Genomic DNA, 18,887 nt, shown 5'->3' on the forward strand with positions numbered 1-18,887 from the left:
CTCTGACCGGTGTGTCAATCATTCCGCCAGTGTTTCAATCATTCCGCCAGTGTTTCCTCTATATGCATTTATTGAATTTGAATTTTGAATTTTATGAATTTCCTCCGCCACTAATTGATTCAGTCCACACAAAAAAAAAAAAGTTCTCAAAAAAAATAATATTAATTTAGCTGATTAAAATATATCTGATCCTAGATCAGCGCTATAATGGATGTTGACTAAAAGTGCACCTAAATCCACGCCCATCTCTCTCTAACCGCTGATCCAAAATCAGATTAATGACATTAAACATTCAGTTGACGACGTGACACAAGGGCTCCTGATTGGTCTAAATGTGAACTGTGGTATTATTGTTATTGTGTACAGGCCACCGTAGTGACATCAGGGGGGTATTCCATCAACGTCGCTAAATGAAAATCCAGGCTTATTTTTGATAACTCTCGCGAGATTTATCAGAATATGCCTGGATATTTGTAAGAACTCTCGTGAGACCTGTCAGAATAAACCTGGATTTTCCTTTAGTGATGTTGATGGAACACACCCCAGGTCAGGTGGGCAGGTTACGACGAGACAACAAGAGACCGGTATTGTAGAGCTTACAGAGCGAGTTAAAATAAAGACACTTACCTTGAAATACAGAAGGACTCACGTGTATGTTTAATAGAATAACACGACATGGTGTCAGAAGTCCTGTAAGTGAGTGTTAAGAGTTAGATCGGCCGACAAGTGTCATTTGAGCTCGTGACGGTGAGAAGGGAGAAGAAAAGATGGATGCTAATGCTAACGCGGCAGCAGCTGCAGTCCAGAGAGCGGCGCCAGTTTCAAGTGCTACGTTCAGCATCCAGCCTCCGGATCAGCCTAGCATCTAAAAGATACAAAAAGCTGATCTAGCTAGCTAGGTGCACAAATAAGATATCACGTTAAATAACTTCGAAAAATTAAACGAAAACAGCGACAGATGGATGGATTTTTCAAGAAAAAAGATGTCCCAGACACTTCAAACATTGCTGAAGCTAGCAGTGGCTATGAGCGACCCGAAACTGCATGGCTGGCAAAGGAGCTAGGTGGTGGATCAGATCAGCTAACAACGTTTATGGCGGGGTACCACCACCACCACCAGCTACAACTACAGCGGGAGAGCCATCAGCATCGGCTAGCTGTGTTGGTGTATCAGCAGACATTAGCAAGTCAAAAAACGATTCTTATGTGCCGTCACTTTAGCAACGACACAGTATTGTCAAGGGGAAAAGAAGGGGAGTCGATTTTTTTATTGACAACGGAATTACATGCTGGAAAAACATGCAGCTAAAATTCAGGGAACATTTGGACAATAAGAGACACACGGGAGAAGTACGGGAAAACAGGGCTGATGTAGGTGTCATCAAAGGTAAGAGTTTGTTTTCTTTAACTCAGCTGATACTCAGCTGTTTACCGAATGCTCCATCTGACTGTGATTTTACTTCTGTAATGTGGTGGGTTGACATAATTCACGCACGGAACTATGGGTTGGGAGTATTGTTCCATCCGCAGTTGAGTGCGTAGTACCCAAGTTGTTTAGTCTGTTCTATTTACTGCTTGAGTGTGTTGTTGACAATCGTTCATGTCCTTCATTAAACGTTTAGCTTTGTCATTTGATACGCCGCCTACGACTCCCATCTCTCTGCACTACAGTAAACAGTTAACACTAGGAGAGCCGCGGATCGCGACCTTATTCAATCGCGATGAGGTGTGCTTCAGCACTATGATAGTTTAACATAGAGAAGAGTGTACTGACGCACAAAGATCGCTGGAGGGCGATGTCACGCAAGAAGCGTGACCACGCAACACACCGCGGGGGAAACCCGATCTCTTTGTTCATTGATCGGAGAGCCATCAGCCCTTTCACACATAGTTCCAAGTAATTTTCTTGGAATCCCAAGCTGTGTTGACCAGGTATCTGTAATGTTCACATTTATATATAACAGTAATAAATATAGCAATAAAAGACAGCGCTGTAAATAGTGTTATTATTGCACAATTGCACCCACAACGTGCTATTGCCGTCCGGAGTTGATCAGCTCCAGATTGAACCAAGGTTCTTCGCTACAGAAACATTTTCACACAATGACAAACATGTGATGCGTTTTATATTATATTCTTTGATATACCATACATATATCTGCCATATATCGTACCTCCGTTTTATATTGAGAAATATGATGATAAATACATATAGGGCGGAGCTATGATATGTGGTGTGTGGCTAGATATTTTCATGTAGCACTGTGACTGTGCCTATCTGTGGATTATTATTTATAAATAGTGGTCTGGGAAGGTGGAGGTGAAAATGGTTACAGAAACACACCGTTGGGACGTGGTGCAGCGGGGGAAACACGATCTCTTTGTTCATTGATCGGAGAGCCATCAGCCCTTTCACACATAGTTCCAAGTAATTTTCTTGGAATCCCAAGCTGTGTTGACCAGGTATCTGTAATGTTCACATTTATATATAACAGTAATAAATATAGTAATAAAAGACAGCGCTGTAAATAGTGTTATTATTGCACAATTGCACCCACAACGTGCTATTGCCGTCCGGAGTTGATCAGCTCCAGATTGAACCAAGGTTCTTCGCTACAGAAACATTTTCACACAATGACAAACATGTGATGCGTTTTATATTATATTCTTTGATATACCATACATATATCTGCCATATATCGTACCTCCGTTTTATATTGAGAAATATGATGATAAATACATATAGGGCGGAGCTATGATATGTGGTGTGTGGCTAGATATTTTCATGTAGCACTGTGACTGTGCCTATCTGTGGATTATTATTTATAAATAGTGGTCTGGGAAGGTGGAGGTGAAAATGGTTACAGAAACACACCGTTGGGACGTGGTGCAGCCAGGCCCGTCACTATGGGCGGGCCTCAGGGGGCCAGGCCCCCCCACAGACGTGCTGGTGCCCCCCCAACTGGCAGCCAGATATTAAAAATATATATATATTTAAAAAAACAAAATTATTCATATTTTATGTTAAATGAAGACATTAAAATTGAGAAACAATAGTGTGTTTTTCATTTTGTTGGACGGGATTCTAGTGACAACCAAGCATTTGAAAGTTGAAAGTTGAAAGTTGCACGTTACGCACGCTGCTGCTCCCGCCATTTCAGTTGTGTGAGGCGAGCACTGAGCAGTTGCGCGTTTTGATGGATAAAGCTTTTTGAATAAAGATGGATATAAGAAAGTGGATTACCGGTAAATCCTCGAAAGGTGCAGCTGCACCCAACCCCGATGGACATACGTAGCACCAGCATTAGCGACTGTGGGCAGCCTGACACTAGCACCCCGACGGCTACCACTAGTGAGGTAAGTCCTACTAGCCCAACTGTTAGGGCTAGGGCTACTACTAGCCTTGCTAGCCCCCCGATGAAAGTTTTGTTACTTTTCGAGCCACCAAACAGACTGCTACAAAGCGAGAACATGGACCTGTTCACTGCGGTTACTCTTGTGAACAGTGCATCTGAATGCATAAAATCACTGCGCACAGAGGATGAGTTTACTGCGCTCTGGGACCTCTGCTCTCCTCCAGCCTCAGCCACTGACGAGGCTGGTCCCAGCTGTCCAACTAAGAGAAGACGCACAATTAACAAGAGCTTTGGTGCATTTGTAGTTGAAGGAACGGTTGGACAGTCACAGAGGGACACTGGCGAAAAGACAGAGTTCCTGAGAGTGTTTTACAGTGTTATTGATGCTGTGCAAGGAGAGATGGATGCGCGTTTTGGAGAGCGCAGCTGCAAGCTCATTGGTGCGCTGGCTGCTTTAAACCCAGAGGCCGAGGATTTCATGGATCCATCGAAGGTCACTCCTCTCCTAAGATTAGCTCGAACTGAAGTGGTTGAATCTGAATATGCTGTGGCTCGTGGTGGGTTCCTGGTAAAGAAGATGGAGGACACCTCGTTTCCCCCCAAAGATGGACAATGGACAATAGCCAATATTCTCAGTATACATTCCACTCAGCACTCCAGGCCATGCCAACTGTCATCCAAGCTTATACACTCGCCCTAACTTTGGGAGCGTCTACCGCGACTTGTGAAAACTATTTTTCAACACTTAAAAATGTTTTCTCTGAGCATCGGCGCAGCATGTTGCACAAGCGCAAGGCTCAACTGATTCAGCTTGCCTTCGAAAAGGACCTCACCCACAAGTTCAAGGATGAGTGGAAGCAGAGGCGCCCCGTCCATAGAGGCAACCAAGGCAATTGCTTGGGGTCACCAAACAAAAAGGGCCTCCAAATTTTTTTCCCACATTTTTTTTTTCCACATTTTTTTTTCCACATTGTTTTTTTTCCCAGATGGGAGTGTTACATTAGTTTTCTTAAGATAGGATAATAAATAAATCTGTTCAATGGGCATTTGCCAAAGTAGCCTACTGTTAATCAGTATTTATCCTGTATAGAATAGAATAGAATAGACTTTATTGTCGTTGTACAGTTGCCTATACAATGAAATTGTAGTGGCTCTTCCGAAGGTGCAAAAAAACAGAAAACATATTCACATATTCACAAACATATACACATATAAGATAAACATTTATGAACATGTCTTATGTCTACTGTTCAGTGTCTACTGTATGGTGTATATGAAGATGTTATGACGTTTTATCATGAAAATAATGAACAGCAAGCTAGATCCAAAACTAGGGCCGGTGGAGGAGGGCAATTGTCACATTGGACATTTATTGAATAGAACAGTCAAACTTGGCGAAGTACAAAAATAATCCATAAGCGATCAAAACCAGAAAAATAACAAACAATGCGTATAGAATATGCGTATAATGCGGTCAACAAAAATACATCGCTCCCCTCTCTCTCCACTACCACCGTGCAAGGTGCGCAGGTGCTTAAATTACCTTGCAATATCACCCCCCATAACCATATGACTTCTCAATACGGTGATCTAGGCAATAAACAAACAATCAAAGTAAACTCACAATAAACCCATTAGCCTGTTATACTAAATACCCCCTAAATCATATTCATACCTCCTACAACACCTCAGGCCTTTGGGTCGGGTGGTTCATGGAGGCAGACTGAAAGGACACACATTCATTGCCTATTTCATAAATGTTCTCCATATAACGACGTCAATCATTGATCGGCAACGACACTATATAATTGTTTGCCTGACTGGCAATCGGATTTGGGCAGTCTGGGGATTTACACGGCAAATCAAATGAAGAACTACAAATCCCTGATGACAGGGAGATGACGTATGACTGCTCTGATGAATCAACCCCTATTTCATTATTTTCTCTATATAGCGACGTCGATCATTGATCGGCAACGACACTATAATATAGTTTGCCTAACTGGCCATCGGATTTGGGCTCCTAATATCTAAAAAGCACTACGGTTTTCTTATTTTATCGGATTAAAGTAGCGAAGACCAGAAATTCCCATTGACCGCCAGTCAAACTTCTCCCCTTCTATCACCCAAAAAGGGGCGTGATCATTCTGATGACAGGGAGATGACGCGCAACTGCTCTGATGAATTGTAGTTTATTGATAGCTGGCTAGTCTCGCGGTGCCAGCCGTTTCCACTTCCGCTTTGCTCTCGCTCCAAACGTCTGGAGACCTTTATCCATAGAACGGATTCTATGTGCGCCCGGAGCGAGCAGCAAATCTAGGACACTGATAGGCCGGACGGATGGGAAGCACCGCCCCCCCGTCCTTCTCATTGGTTCAGCGGGGCAGTTTTTTTTTTAAAGTTAACTATTCATTTGTTACGTATTTATTTGACATCTGGGTACAAAATATAAATAGTTAATACATCATGTAGCCTATATTAAAGCCTTGAAAAATGATTCATGATAAGATCCATCATTTACATGCATTTACATGCATCATTTACATGCTCCATGTTGCATGTAATTTGTATGCTACTTGTGGTCCAGTATGTCGCAATGTGTACTAGGTGTGCTACTGTACCTGTGGTCATGTACTGTTTTTACTGTTTTTATGTAATGTGCTTTGCATGTTTTTATGTGCTTTTATTATGTCAAATGTAATTGTTGTATTGTGGCTGTCTTGGCCAGGGCTCCTTTGTAAAAGAGACGCTAGTCTTTCAGACAGTTTTTTTTACTTACACACACACGAGCGCGCGCATATGCGCGAACTTCGTAAAACCGTATTATATTTTAGTGTCAGGGAAATAAATACATTTAAAAATGTCCACATCGTCACCCGCCTAAGACTCTTACCAGGGGCCCCCAAAAGTCTAGGGGCGGTGTCAGGCCAAAACCTTCCGCTTGACAAAAGCTACCGGGGTGCGGCCTAACGCGTCACGACCAGCTGGCATGCGCACGCGTCACGACCAGCTGGCGAGTGTTTTTGAAACCTCCGTTTTGGCCGCCATTAGCGAAAAGCTTTAATTTGGCTCTACAAGTGTTAATATGTCATTTTATGAAGTTTTAATATGTTTTCAGGCGAGAAAGTAACCATATATATTCACAAAATGTATCCGGTTTATCAAAATAACCCTTATATCTATCTGATCTGACGGTTTTTTTCACAACGTTATTACTTGTCACTTTAAGCCCAGGAGGGAGTTAGCGATTAGCGATGTTTAGCTTAGCTTAGTTTAACAGAAGTATCTTCACTTTTAACATGACTTCCCGTGGTCGTAGAGGGCTGGTCGACGGCTTAAAATGACCGTGTAGACCGTGTAGACCTTATCCAGCTATAGTCTTGTGTTTCTACCCCGGGCATAGCCGGTGTTATTCACGGACAAACACTCCTGTTAGAGTGGTCTGATCAGCAGATCATTTTCTCATAAAAAAACACTCGCCAGCTGGTCGTGACGCGTGCGCGTGCCAGCTGGTCGTGACGCGTTAGGCCGCACCCCGGTAGCTTTTGCCCAGCGGAAGGTTTTGCCCTGACAGCTCCACTGAGTGGAAGGACTTACTGATGAGGAGATTCAGCACTGAAAAACGCCGCCTCCTTCTTTTCTGAGCCGGGTGTGTGTGTGTGTGTGTGTCCGTGTGAGCACACGCCGTGGTGATGTTTTGCTAGTTGTATTCTCGACAGCTTTTTCAACTGGAGAGATGAGCTGTTTGCACGGTTATGCTATATTTAATGTGCTTTGTGTATAACGTGTTCAATGATGAGGATCTGGCTGATCCTATTTGCTGTAGATGGGTGGTTTTAATGTGATGATCACACGATCGGTCGGTCTTACTGTATCCCTTTTGGAAGTGCACTGATTGCGTGCCAGTCTCCTAATTTTAGTTACGTAGGCTATCCCTGGCATTTATTTAATTCTTGTTCTTGTAAGTGTGCCGGGTTGGTGCCAATTATTGACCTGTGCGCATTGTAATGCACAACTTGGCCTCTCCACGCTATAAAGTAACTTGCATTCAAATAATTTTAGCTTAGGCCTACTCGGGTCGACAAGGCCTTGTAATAAACCAGCTTCGCCTGTGTTTATTGTTATGTTATTTGCTGCATTCTGATCATTTTAGGTCTAGTCTTCATCGGTAGGCTACGTGTCCAATTTAGCCTCTGCAACCTACTATGCATGTCAGTGTTGCATGACGAATACCATAGCATATCGGATTATATAAAATAGTTATATAATTATAATATATATAATATATAATTGTGCCCCCCCATGCAGTTCATTGGCCCACCCTAAGACTGGGCCCTGGTGACGGGTCTGGGTGCAGCGGGGGAAACCCGATCTCTTTGTTCATTGATCGGAGAGCCATCAGCCCTTTCACACATAGTTCCAAGTAATTTTCACCTTAGGTTTTTGTGAACGGGACGATCAGAAAGAGATTAGTTTACCACGAAACAAGGAATGCAAAATCAAAAAAACAATGCATTACATTGGCCGTCCTATGAAAATTGACAGCGCTGTACATAGTGTCATTCAATGCACAAGCACGTAATTTCAAACGATGTTGGTCGACAGCGAAATACATTATCAATATCTTATTATCAATTGTCAATATACTCTCTCCCTTCTTCTCCTTACTTTCCTGTCTGTCTTCACTATATCTGGGACTGCCCCACTCAGAAATATCCGTTCGTTATATCGTTGATGATTACAGGCATAATCATCGCTGACATCATTTTATTTGATGTACACATTTCACGGCAAGAGACAGTTTATTCTCCCAACAATTGTTTGTTCACTGCACAACATGAACACAGTGAGGATTCAAACAAACAAAATAATGAATACACTCTGCAATTGGCTACTACTACAACGTGGTCTACAGTGATATACAAAAAAGACATTATATACAATATTATAAATATCTGTTTGTTATATAATATTCGTTGATGAACTACTTTGCTGTGGTACCTATGTAATACCACACAGCTTGATAGGTACATACTGTGCAGTGTATCATTCATAACTGTACATAGGCTACACATATCATAATATCTTATCACTATTGCATGGAACTTGGGTGAAAAAAAAAACTCAGCTCCAACAAATCTGAAGGGATTGGGAGACATACTGTACAGTTTATCATTTTCATAACTGTCTGTACATATACATATCTTATGTATCCCTATTGCTATATATAGCCTATATATAAACACATTATGTTACATACTTATCAGTCTTATACTGTATCTAATTCAGCACTGAAGCCTGAAGGTTGAGCACAGTGTGTGTCCCCTTGCTACCTCTGCTGATATAAAAGAGAATTGCAGCCTTGGAGAAAAAGATGGCAGCCGAATCCCAAGGCAAATACACAGACACACACAGAAATACTGCAAAATCACTTTATACTAACTCGATTTTGAAAATGTAAAGATGCTGGGTGGTAGAACGCACATATCTAGGAAAAGTCATGAAAGGAGGGTCCTGAAATTTGATCGAGTGCAAAGGTAGATTTTTTTTTGTACTCACTGGTGCTAGGTCGTTGTTTTGAGCGTGCGGAAAAAAAATCGCGTGCGCTGCGCGCGCGTCAGGGCTATCCGCCACTAATGTAAAAAATTCCTGGAGGAAACACTGATTCCGCAGATGAGGCAGTGTTCCAAGTTTGGTAGTTGCATAAAATGAAGTGGAACTCACTCATATTCACTCATATTCACTCATATTCGAGGGTTGTAGTCAGAGTGGAGACATACGGTGTTATGTATTTTGGTCTGTGCTGTTTGCCGTAGCTGGAAGTGCAATGCATGTTGGGAAACCGGGTTGTTGTCTTTGTATTGAAGTACCGAGTGGAAATAAAGACGCACTAACTGAAGCTCCGTGCTCCGACTACTTTATGGTTTTATGGCAGTCATAAACCTGTCTCCGTATATAACAAATTGGCGACGAGGTGGTTTGAACTCCCGCGAACGGTATGTGTGTGGAGTTGAGTTAATTAGGACGTGGCTGTGTTCTTGTTAGCAGTGTGAAGCTAATGCAGCTAGTTGGCACCGCACGTCGCGCCCAGCGTCGGTTGTGATTGACACGGATGTCTGCTGGAGGCAGGGACGCGGGAAGGGGGGTGCTGAGGGTGCTGCAGCACCCCCTAGCGGCAGGCAGAAGGAGCTCCTCCTGCCTGAATTTAAAAAATAAAAATATTATTCAAACAATAATTTAAAACAATATAATAACTATTGTTGCTTTTGGGAATAAAAATAAATGTGTTTTTTGTAATAAATGTAAAAATGTGTTTGTTCGTTTTAATGTTAGTGATCACATGGTCATATCTTGCTAGGGAATCTCTGAGTTCTTTAGCAAAAATGCTAAATCAGCCAGAACAATTGAAGTGGAGTTGGAAGAAGATGCTGAGCTTAACAACACTCCCATTAATGCTCTACTGTCGGACGTTGTTGAGAAAGAGCAACAGACGGCCAGAAACGTATTAGAACTGATATTCAGATCCATCCGATTCTTCGGCAGCGAAGGGCTTCCGTTAAGAGGCAATAACAATCGACATGGAGTGCTGTCTGTAATAATGGTCAACATCATGTTTGTGGACATTGTGGGACACTGTGAGCTGAGTGGAAATTACTGTAAATTCCAACACATTGTTGGTAAAATATTTAACGTTACGTCTTTGTAGTGTGCGGGTGCGTGCGTGCTTAACTATTATTGCCCGTGCATTGGGGCCCGTCGTTATGCCACTGTGTGCGTGTGAGCGAACGAGCAATCAGCGAGAGGGAGGGAGGGAGGGAGGGAGAGAAATCGTTATACTTTTTCCCCTGGCAATTTTTTTCCCTGTAGCGTATATAGACAGCACCTCAGCACCCCCAGTCAAAATACCTTCCCGCGTGCCTGGCTGGAGGGGAATTATCAGCTGAAGAGGACTTGTCAGAAGGTGATACTGATAACCAGGAGCCTACAAGGAAGATGGCTGGAGTTATTGGAAATATTGGCCCTTTTGATGAACATGTGGAACAATGGAGCGCATACTCTGAGCGTTTTGATTATTTCCTATCAGCTAATGACATTCCTGATGAAAAAAGGGTAGCCACGTTTCTGTCAGTAATGGGTCCAAAGACCTTTAATCTGTTGCGTGACCTACTGCAGCCTAACAAGCCAGGGACCAAGACCTATCAAGAGATAGTGGATGTCCTGACACAACACTATTCACCCAAACCATTACTAATTGCAGAAAGGTTCATATTTCACCGACGTGATCAAGAGGAAGGTGAATCTGTTACGATGTTTGTTGCAGCACTGAGAAAATTGTCTGAACATTGTGAATTTGGGCAAGTACTAAATGACACATTAAGAGACAGACTAGTATGTGGCCTAAGAAATGAAGCAGCACAGAAGAAACTGCTGACTGAGAGTGACTTGACATTACAGAAAGCCATTAACATCAGTGTCTCCATGGAGATGGCCTCAAAGGAGGCTCAACAGCTACACTCAACAGGCAGAGTGCATGCCGTCCAGACAGAGAAGCAGAGTGGACAAGGGCCATGTTTCCGTTGTGGCAGAACGGGACATCTCGCCACGACTTGCTGGTGTAAAGATATGGACTGTCGCAGTTGTGGAAAAAGGGGCCACATAGAGCGTGCCTGTCAAGGCAGAAGAACCATGGAGAAAACCTCGAAGTCTGCCGGCACACCGTGAGACAAAAAGAGACAGTGTCCAGTGATTCTTCGGAGGGAGAGCAAGTGATGGAGGTGCATACACTGAGGATAATGAAAGTCGATGGAGACTCAGAGGGTTATTGGGTCAAGCCCATGTTGGAGGGGCATCCAGTGAGTATGCAAATTGACACAGGCTCAAAAGCATCCATCATCTCAGATGGGGTTTACAAACAAGTCTTGAGACACCTACCACTGCGACCTTCTGACACTGGGAGAACCTGTACCCATGGCAGGAATGAGAGATGTCATGGTCCAGAGTAACAACCAAGTAAAGAAACTCCCCATCTACATTGTTAGAGGGGACTACCCGGCCATCCTAGGACGGGTGTGGCTAGAGAAAATGAAGCTGAACTGGCACACAGTGAAAATGGTATCACAAACTACCACCAACTTAGCTGCTATCTTGAAGAAACATGAAGAGATCTTCCGGAACGAATTAGGCAGCATGAAAGGCATCACCGTCAGACTAAGCGTTAAGCCTGAAGCAACACCAAAGTTCATGAAAGCCAGGTCGGTGCCGTACGCTATCCGATCGAAAGTAGAAGATGAATTGGATGCCCTGGTTAAGAACGGGGTCTTGGAACCAGTAGCTATCAGCGAATGGGCCACGCCCATAGTACCCGTACCCAAGAAGACTGGAGAAATTCGCATCTGTGGAGATTTCAAAGTGACACTGAACCCGGTGCTGTCAGCAGAACAGTATCCTCTTCCCCACATTGACGATTTGTTTGCAGGCCTGAGTAATGGACAAAAGTTTAGCAAGATAGACCTTAACCAAGCCTACCTGCAGATGCACGTTCATGAGGATTCTAAGGAACTGCTCACAGTAACCACACAGAAGGGGCTTTTCAGATATTGCCGGCTCCCTTTCGGAATCACGTCGGCTCCTGCGCATTTCCAACGGGCCATGGATCAAATCCTACATGGTCTCCCTGGAGTGCAGTGCTACATGGACGATATCCTGTGCACAGGAGTTACGGATGAGGAACACCTTTGCAATTTGGATGCAGCTCTTCAGAGGCTGCAGGATTAGAGGCTCAGGGTTCGCAAAGACAAGTGTGAGTTCTTTCAACTATCTGTTGAGTATCTGGGACATGTGATTGATGCTAAAGGGTTACACACTGCCCCATCCAAGATTCGGGCCATCGTGGACGCCCCGCCTCCAGATAATGTGAGCCAGTTACGTTCGTTCTTGGGCTTACTAAATTATTATGGCCGTTTCATACCGAACTTGTCATCCATGCTCAAGCCGTTGCACGACCTGCTTTGTAAGGGCAAAACATGGAAATGGAGTGACGCCTGCCAGGAGGCTTTTCAGAGAGCAAAAGAGACGTTAGTGACATCAGGGGCACTGACCCACTTTGATCCCTCACTTCCCATTCAGTTGGCCTGCGATGCGTCTCCATATGGGGTGGGGGCCGTCATTTCCCACTTAATGCCAGGCGGAGGAGAGAGGCCTATAGCATTTGCATCACGAACATTGAACAAAGCGGAGGCTAACTATGCTCAGATAGAGCGGGAAGCATTGAGCATCGTCTATGGTGTTCGCAAGTTCCATCAGTACCTGTATGGGAGGCGATTCGAACTTCTGACTGACCACCGACCCCTCACGACCATCCTAGGGTCACACACTGGGATACCTTCACTCGCAGCGAGTCGCATGCAACGGTGGGCATTACTGTTGTCAGCACACTCTTATGATATCAAGTATCGCAAGGCTGACCTTCACTGCAACGCGGATGCACTCTCTAGGTTACCACTTCCTGTCACTAGGCCGGAGCTGCGTGCTGCAGACATCTTTTACTTCAGCCAGGTGGATGATGCACCAGTTTCAGCTGCTCAGGTGAGGAGAGCCACTCGCACTGACCCTGTCTTGTCAGTGGTGATGGATGTTGTGATGAGGGGTAGATCAGGCAGCGGCGACCCCAGTGTTCAACCATATCTCTCCAGGAGAGCCGAACTGTCGGTGCAAGCTGGTTGTTTACTTTGGGGGAGGAGGGTGGTTATTACGCCGTCATTACGCAAGCTCATTCTGCAACAGCTCCATGCAGGTCACAGTGGGATAGTTAGGATGAAAGAGATAGCAAGAAGTTACTTCTGGTGGCCAGGAGTCGACAGGGAGATCGAGAATACGGCCAAAACCTGTTCCTCATGCCAAGAAGTTAGGAATACCCCACAACTAGCTCCTCTGCATCCCTGGGAGTTTTCAGAAGAACCCTGGCAGCGAGTACACATTGATTTTGCAGGGCCTGTAGAGGGCCGAATGCTCCTGGTGTGTGTGGACGCACATAGCAAGTGGCCGGAGGTGGCCAATATGAAATCCACCACTACTGCAAAAACCATTGAAAAGCTTGGAGAGATCTTCAGCCGTTTCGGGTCTTCCCTTCAGCTGGTTTCTGATAATGGACCACAACTGGTGTCACAAGAAATGACTACATTCCTACAAGCAAATGGCATCCAACACATCCGATCGGCACCGTTCCATCCTGCGACCAACGGCTTGGCTGAAAGGTTTTTCAGACCTTGAAGAAGGCACTAAAGACATCTCAAGGCAAAGGAACACTACATCAGAGATTGCATATGAATGAATGAATGAATGAATGAATGGTCTTTATTGTCATTGCTATAGTACAGGTACCAAACAACGAAATTTAGGAGGGGTGGCTCCCCTGGTGTTAGGAAAGAAAAAAAAACAAAAAAAAAACACAAGAAGGGAAGGAGCTGGTTTACATAAATAAAGGCTATGTACACTATCCACTATACTATACTGTACAGATAGACGACTAGGGTTGTCATATTGCACATAGTGTTATTGCACATTCATTTAAAGTGTCGCAGTTTGCAGGCTTGAAATGTACATATTTGTGCCTCAGCACTACACCTGATTTTTTTTCAGTCCAGCAGCTGCCATCAATCCGTCCAGACTGTCCAGGGCCCAGAACCTAGGTCTTTGCTGTGTTCAGGGCCTGGATGGCCCTGGGGTAGAAGCTGTTCTTCAGTCTGTTTGTCCTTGCGGCCATGGTCCTGTACCGCCTTTTCGAGGGCAGCCGGGTAAAGTGTTCGTACCCAGGGTGGGTTGGGTCTCTGGAGATCTTGGAGGCCTTCCTGAGACAGCGTGTGTTGTACAGCTCTTCCAGAGAGGGGAGGGGGGCGCCGGTGATCTTCTGGGCTGTTCTCACGACTCTCTGTAGCGCATTTCTCTCCGCGGTTGTGCAGCTGGAGAACCAGTTGCAGATGCCGTAGGTGAGGATGCTCTCCACTGCGCCGCGGTAGAAGGTCACCAGTATCTCCTGCTTGCTGTGTTCCTTCCTGAGGACTCTCAGGATGTAGAGCCGCTGTTGTGCCTTCTTGATGGTGGCTGTTGTGTTGTCCTTCCAGGACAGGTCATCCTGCATGTGCACCCCCAGGAATCGGAGGGTTGAGACTCTCTCCACGCTCTCTCCGTCGATGAGCAGGGGCTGGATCTCAGACTTTTTCCTCCTGAAGTCCACGATGATTTCCTGGGTCTTTGACTTGTTCAGCAGCAGGTTGTTAACCTTGCACAGCTTGCTCAGTTGCTCTACCTCATCCCTGTACGCCGCCTCGTCCCCCCCCCGAGATGCAGCCCACCACGGTGGTGTCGTCTGCAAACTTTACGATGGAGTTGCTGGGGTGGACGGGGGTGAAGTCGTAGGTGTAGAGGTTGTAGAGGATGGGGCTTAGCACGCAGCCCTGGGGGGACCCAGTGCTGAGTCTGAGGGCTGTGGAGGTGTGGGGGCCCACCCGCACCCTCTGGGGGCGGTCGGTCAGGAAGTCCTTGATCCATGCACATATAGAGTGTGATAGACCCAGGTCTAGTAGTTTGGTCACTAGCCTGTCTGGAAGGATGGTGTTGAAGGCGGAGCTGAAGTCCACAAAGAGCAGTCTCGCGTAGCTGTTTCCCCTCTCCAGGTGGGATAGAGTGGCGTGGAGAGTCGTCGCGATGGCGTCCTCTGTGGACCTGTGGGCTCTGTAGGCGAACTGGTTTGGATCCAGGTTGGGCGGGAGGCGTGTGAGTATGTGGGCCCGGACTAGTTTCTCGAAGCACTTCATGATGATTGGTGTGAGTGCCACCGGGCGGTAGTCGTTTAGGCAGCTCACCGTGCTTTTCTTCGGGACTGGGATGATAGTTGAGGTTTTCAGGCAGGGTTGGATGGTGGCCTGGGACAGGGACTGGTTGAAGATGTTGGTGAAAACCCCGGCCAGCTGGTCGGCGCAGTCCCTCAGCACCCGTCCCAGGACGCCATCCGGCCCCGAGGCTTTCCTGGGGTCCACCGCCTTCAGCACGCGTCTCACTTCATGCTCTGTGAGGGTGAGGCTGCTGAGAGCTGGAGAGAGTGGTGTTTGTGTTGTGGTTACCTCCGTTCGCCCCTCGTCGAACCGGGCGTAGAAGGAGTTCAGCTTTTCCGCCAGCAGGGGGTCGTCCTCTGCGGCTGTGAGCCTGTTGGCTCTGAAGTTTGTCATGTGCTGAACCCCCTGCCACATCCGCCTGGAGTCGTTGCTCAGGAAGCATTCCTCAATCTTCTCTCTGTGGTCTGCCTTGGCCTCTTTGATGCCGCGCTTTAGGTTAGCCCTGGTGGTGCTGTACAGCGGTGTGCCCTTCCCTACGAAGAAGGCGTTGTCCCTCTCGTTGATCAGTTTTTGGACCTTCCCAGTCATCCATGGCTTCGTGTTGGGGTAGACCCGGACCCGTTTGTCCACGGTGACTGAGTTGGTGCAGTTCACTATGTGGTTCAGAACCGACGACGTGAACTGTTCCAGGTCCTCATGCTCATATTCCTGCCATGAGGTGTCATTTAGGCAGATCTGCAGTGGAGCGGACCCTTCTGGCCAGGTTCTGACAGTCTTAGTGGTGATGGGAGCACTTTTCCTCATGGTAGTGTATGCTGGGATGAGGAGGATTGACACATGGTCAGACATGCCTAGATGAGCTAGCGGTCTAGCCTTGTAAGCACGTTTGATGTTGGTGTATACCAGTGGTCACCAACCTTTTTAAGCCCAAGATCCCTGACCTCGGCCTTGGTGAAGGCAAGATCTACCTATTGAAGCGTTGAGAGAAAAAGACAGCCAAGATAGTACTTTAAACTTAATGAAGTTTATTTGCCTGTATTTTAATTCGATGCAATGCATTGGTCCAACATTAAAATTGATGCAACAACAAAAAAAAAGACTGTATCAAGCATATCAGGCAGCTGTCTTGCTTTAAGAATTGTACATAACTGAAATTCAATTCAAAGTTTGATTATGTCATTTCATTACAACACAAAAAAATAAAGGTATGGAATGGAGGAATGTATGATAAAATCATTTTGTTCATAGTAACATTAGCCAACGTTAACAAATTGACATTCTTCACATTTTGACACTTGACTGACTTAATTATTATTCTTACTTATTAACATTGACAAACATATTTACAATTAGCATTTTATAAAGTAGAATTGTAATGTGTACTTTCTCAGTCAGTGCTAAGTACAGTCATCTTATGCAGCATCACTTTTCACATCAAAACAAAAGTAAAACTAATGTGTACTTTCTCATATTATTAACATTGACAAACATATTTACAATTATAGCATTTTATAAAGTAGAACTGTAATTTAACTTTCTCAGTCAGTGCTAAGTGCAGTCATCTTATGCAGCATCCCTTTTCACATCGAAACAGTCATGTTACTCACTCAAGTCAGTGTGATGGTTGTGACTGGATACTGTCTACAAGTGCTTTGTAGTTTGGCTCATAGCTACTGACTGCCAGTCTGAGACAGTCTGTGAGGTGTCTGTCAGTAAGGCGGCTCCTGTACTTTGATTTGATTATTTTCATCTGTGAAAATGACATTTCACAGAGATACATGGATCCAAAGTAGGCACTCACTCTTAGTGCACATGCAGTGAGAAGAGGAAACTTCTCTCCGCTGACAAGTCCCCAAAAGTCACTGTCCCTTGATGTCCCTTGGTGTGGCGTGACAGTTGGATGTCTGAGGCCATCTTTTTCAGTGTTTCATTTGGAGAAAATATTTCCATCACATCAGTGATGCATTTCTTAATAAACTCTCCTTCATTGTATGGCTTTTTAGCACGTGCAATGTTCCAGGCCACTTGATAGGACGCAAGTGTCACTGTCTCTGATTGCTTAACCAATATTTGGAACAACTTGGTCTGTGTTTGTGTCTGGCTTTTCAAGCTGTTTAATTTACCATTGCGAAGTTCGGTGTCTTTTGGAAACTCCTGGTCAATGTTAGCATGCGTTGTGCTGAAATGGCGCTGGAGATTGGAAGCTTTGTAATGTGCCAACGATGTTTGGCATATCAGGCAGAATGGCTTTCCATTGCGCTCCACAAAGAAATATTCACTCTCCCACTCGGCTAAAAACTTCCTGTGCTCATCTCCATACTTGCGTTTAGCTGTACATTTCTGCCCTGACATTTTTATTTTGTTGTTGTTATCCGTAATTTGTCAATAAATTAACTGTCAAAAAGCCGTGTTACGTGACAGCTTCTCCTCAGAACGGACAATTAGGGAACAGTGTTGCCTGGTTTGGCCGATTCCAGCCCAATCGAGCTACTTATGATCACTCTGGGTGGGTTTTTAGACTCTGGTTGGGCTGAAAAATCAATCCAATCTGGCAACACTGACTCGAGATGATCCTTGAAAAAAAAGTATCGGGTTACAGCAGCGTGCAGCAAGACAGAGGCCGCGTTCGTAAATTCGCTCTGAGAACGTTGGTGCCTCCACGTCTCTTGTCCAATCAAATTACTTGGTTCCATTATGACGTTAAACCCAGTGTGCGCTCCGGCGAATTTACGAACGCGGCCTGTCAGAGAGAGCGCTACACCAACACTTTTAATGAATGGATTGAAGAGCCGCACACAGACAGCCAAAGAGCCGCCGCGGGTTGGCCACGCCTGATCTACAGGGAAAGTCTCAAAGATCTACCAGTCGATCGCGATCGACGGGTTGGTGACCACTAGTGTATACCTTATCCAGTGTTTTTTCTCCTCTTGTTGCACATTTAACATGCTGATAGAACTTGGGTAGTACTGCCTTCAGGTCGACATGATTGAAGTCTCCTGCTATAATGTGAACTGCCTGTGGATCTGCGCTTTGTTGACCACTGATGACGTCATATAGCCGCGCCAATGCTAAGCTACCGTCTGCATTCGGTGCAATGTAAACGCTTGTGATATACACTGCATTGAATTCCCTCGGTAGGTAAGTCGGTCGGCATTTAACAGTCAAGTATTCCAGGTTTGGGGAACAGTGGCTACTTACAGTTTTCGTGTTTAAGCACCAGCTATCCTTCGTAGATATAATGATCCCACCTCCGCGAGTCTTACCGCTAAGCAGCGTGCGGTCCGCACGGTGTAGAGTGCGGCCTTCCAGGCTAATCGCGGAGTCCAAGATAGTTTCATTTAGCCAGGTTTCAGTGAGAATAATCACACAGCTATCTCCCACGATGTTATTTTTGGCAACCTGTAGTCTCAATTCATCCATCTTATTAGTCAGGGACCTGACGTTGGATAGGAATATACTCGGCAAAGCTGGCTTGTCCGGGCTCCGTCTCAGCCTGGCTAGCAGGCCTCCCCTGCAGCCCCGTCGTTGCTTGCGGTCCTTACGCCGACGTTTGCGCCTCAGGGTCGGGACTGAGTACCAAAGTTCTCCCGGTAAGCGGGCGATATCGTGATGAATCCTTTGCTGTTTCAGGAACTCCGCTGTTACTGTCTTCTCGTTTTGCGTACCAACTTCTAGTAAGTCGTGCCTGCTGTAGGTACTA

Source organism: Nansenia antarctica (genome assembly GCF_963989245.1).
Source record: "Nansenia antarctica genome assembly, chromosome: 14".
NCBI classification, from domain to species: Eukaryota; Metazoa; Chordata; class Actinopteri; order Argentiniformes; family Microstomatidae; genus Nansenia; species Nansenia antarctica.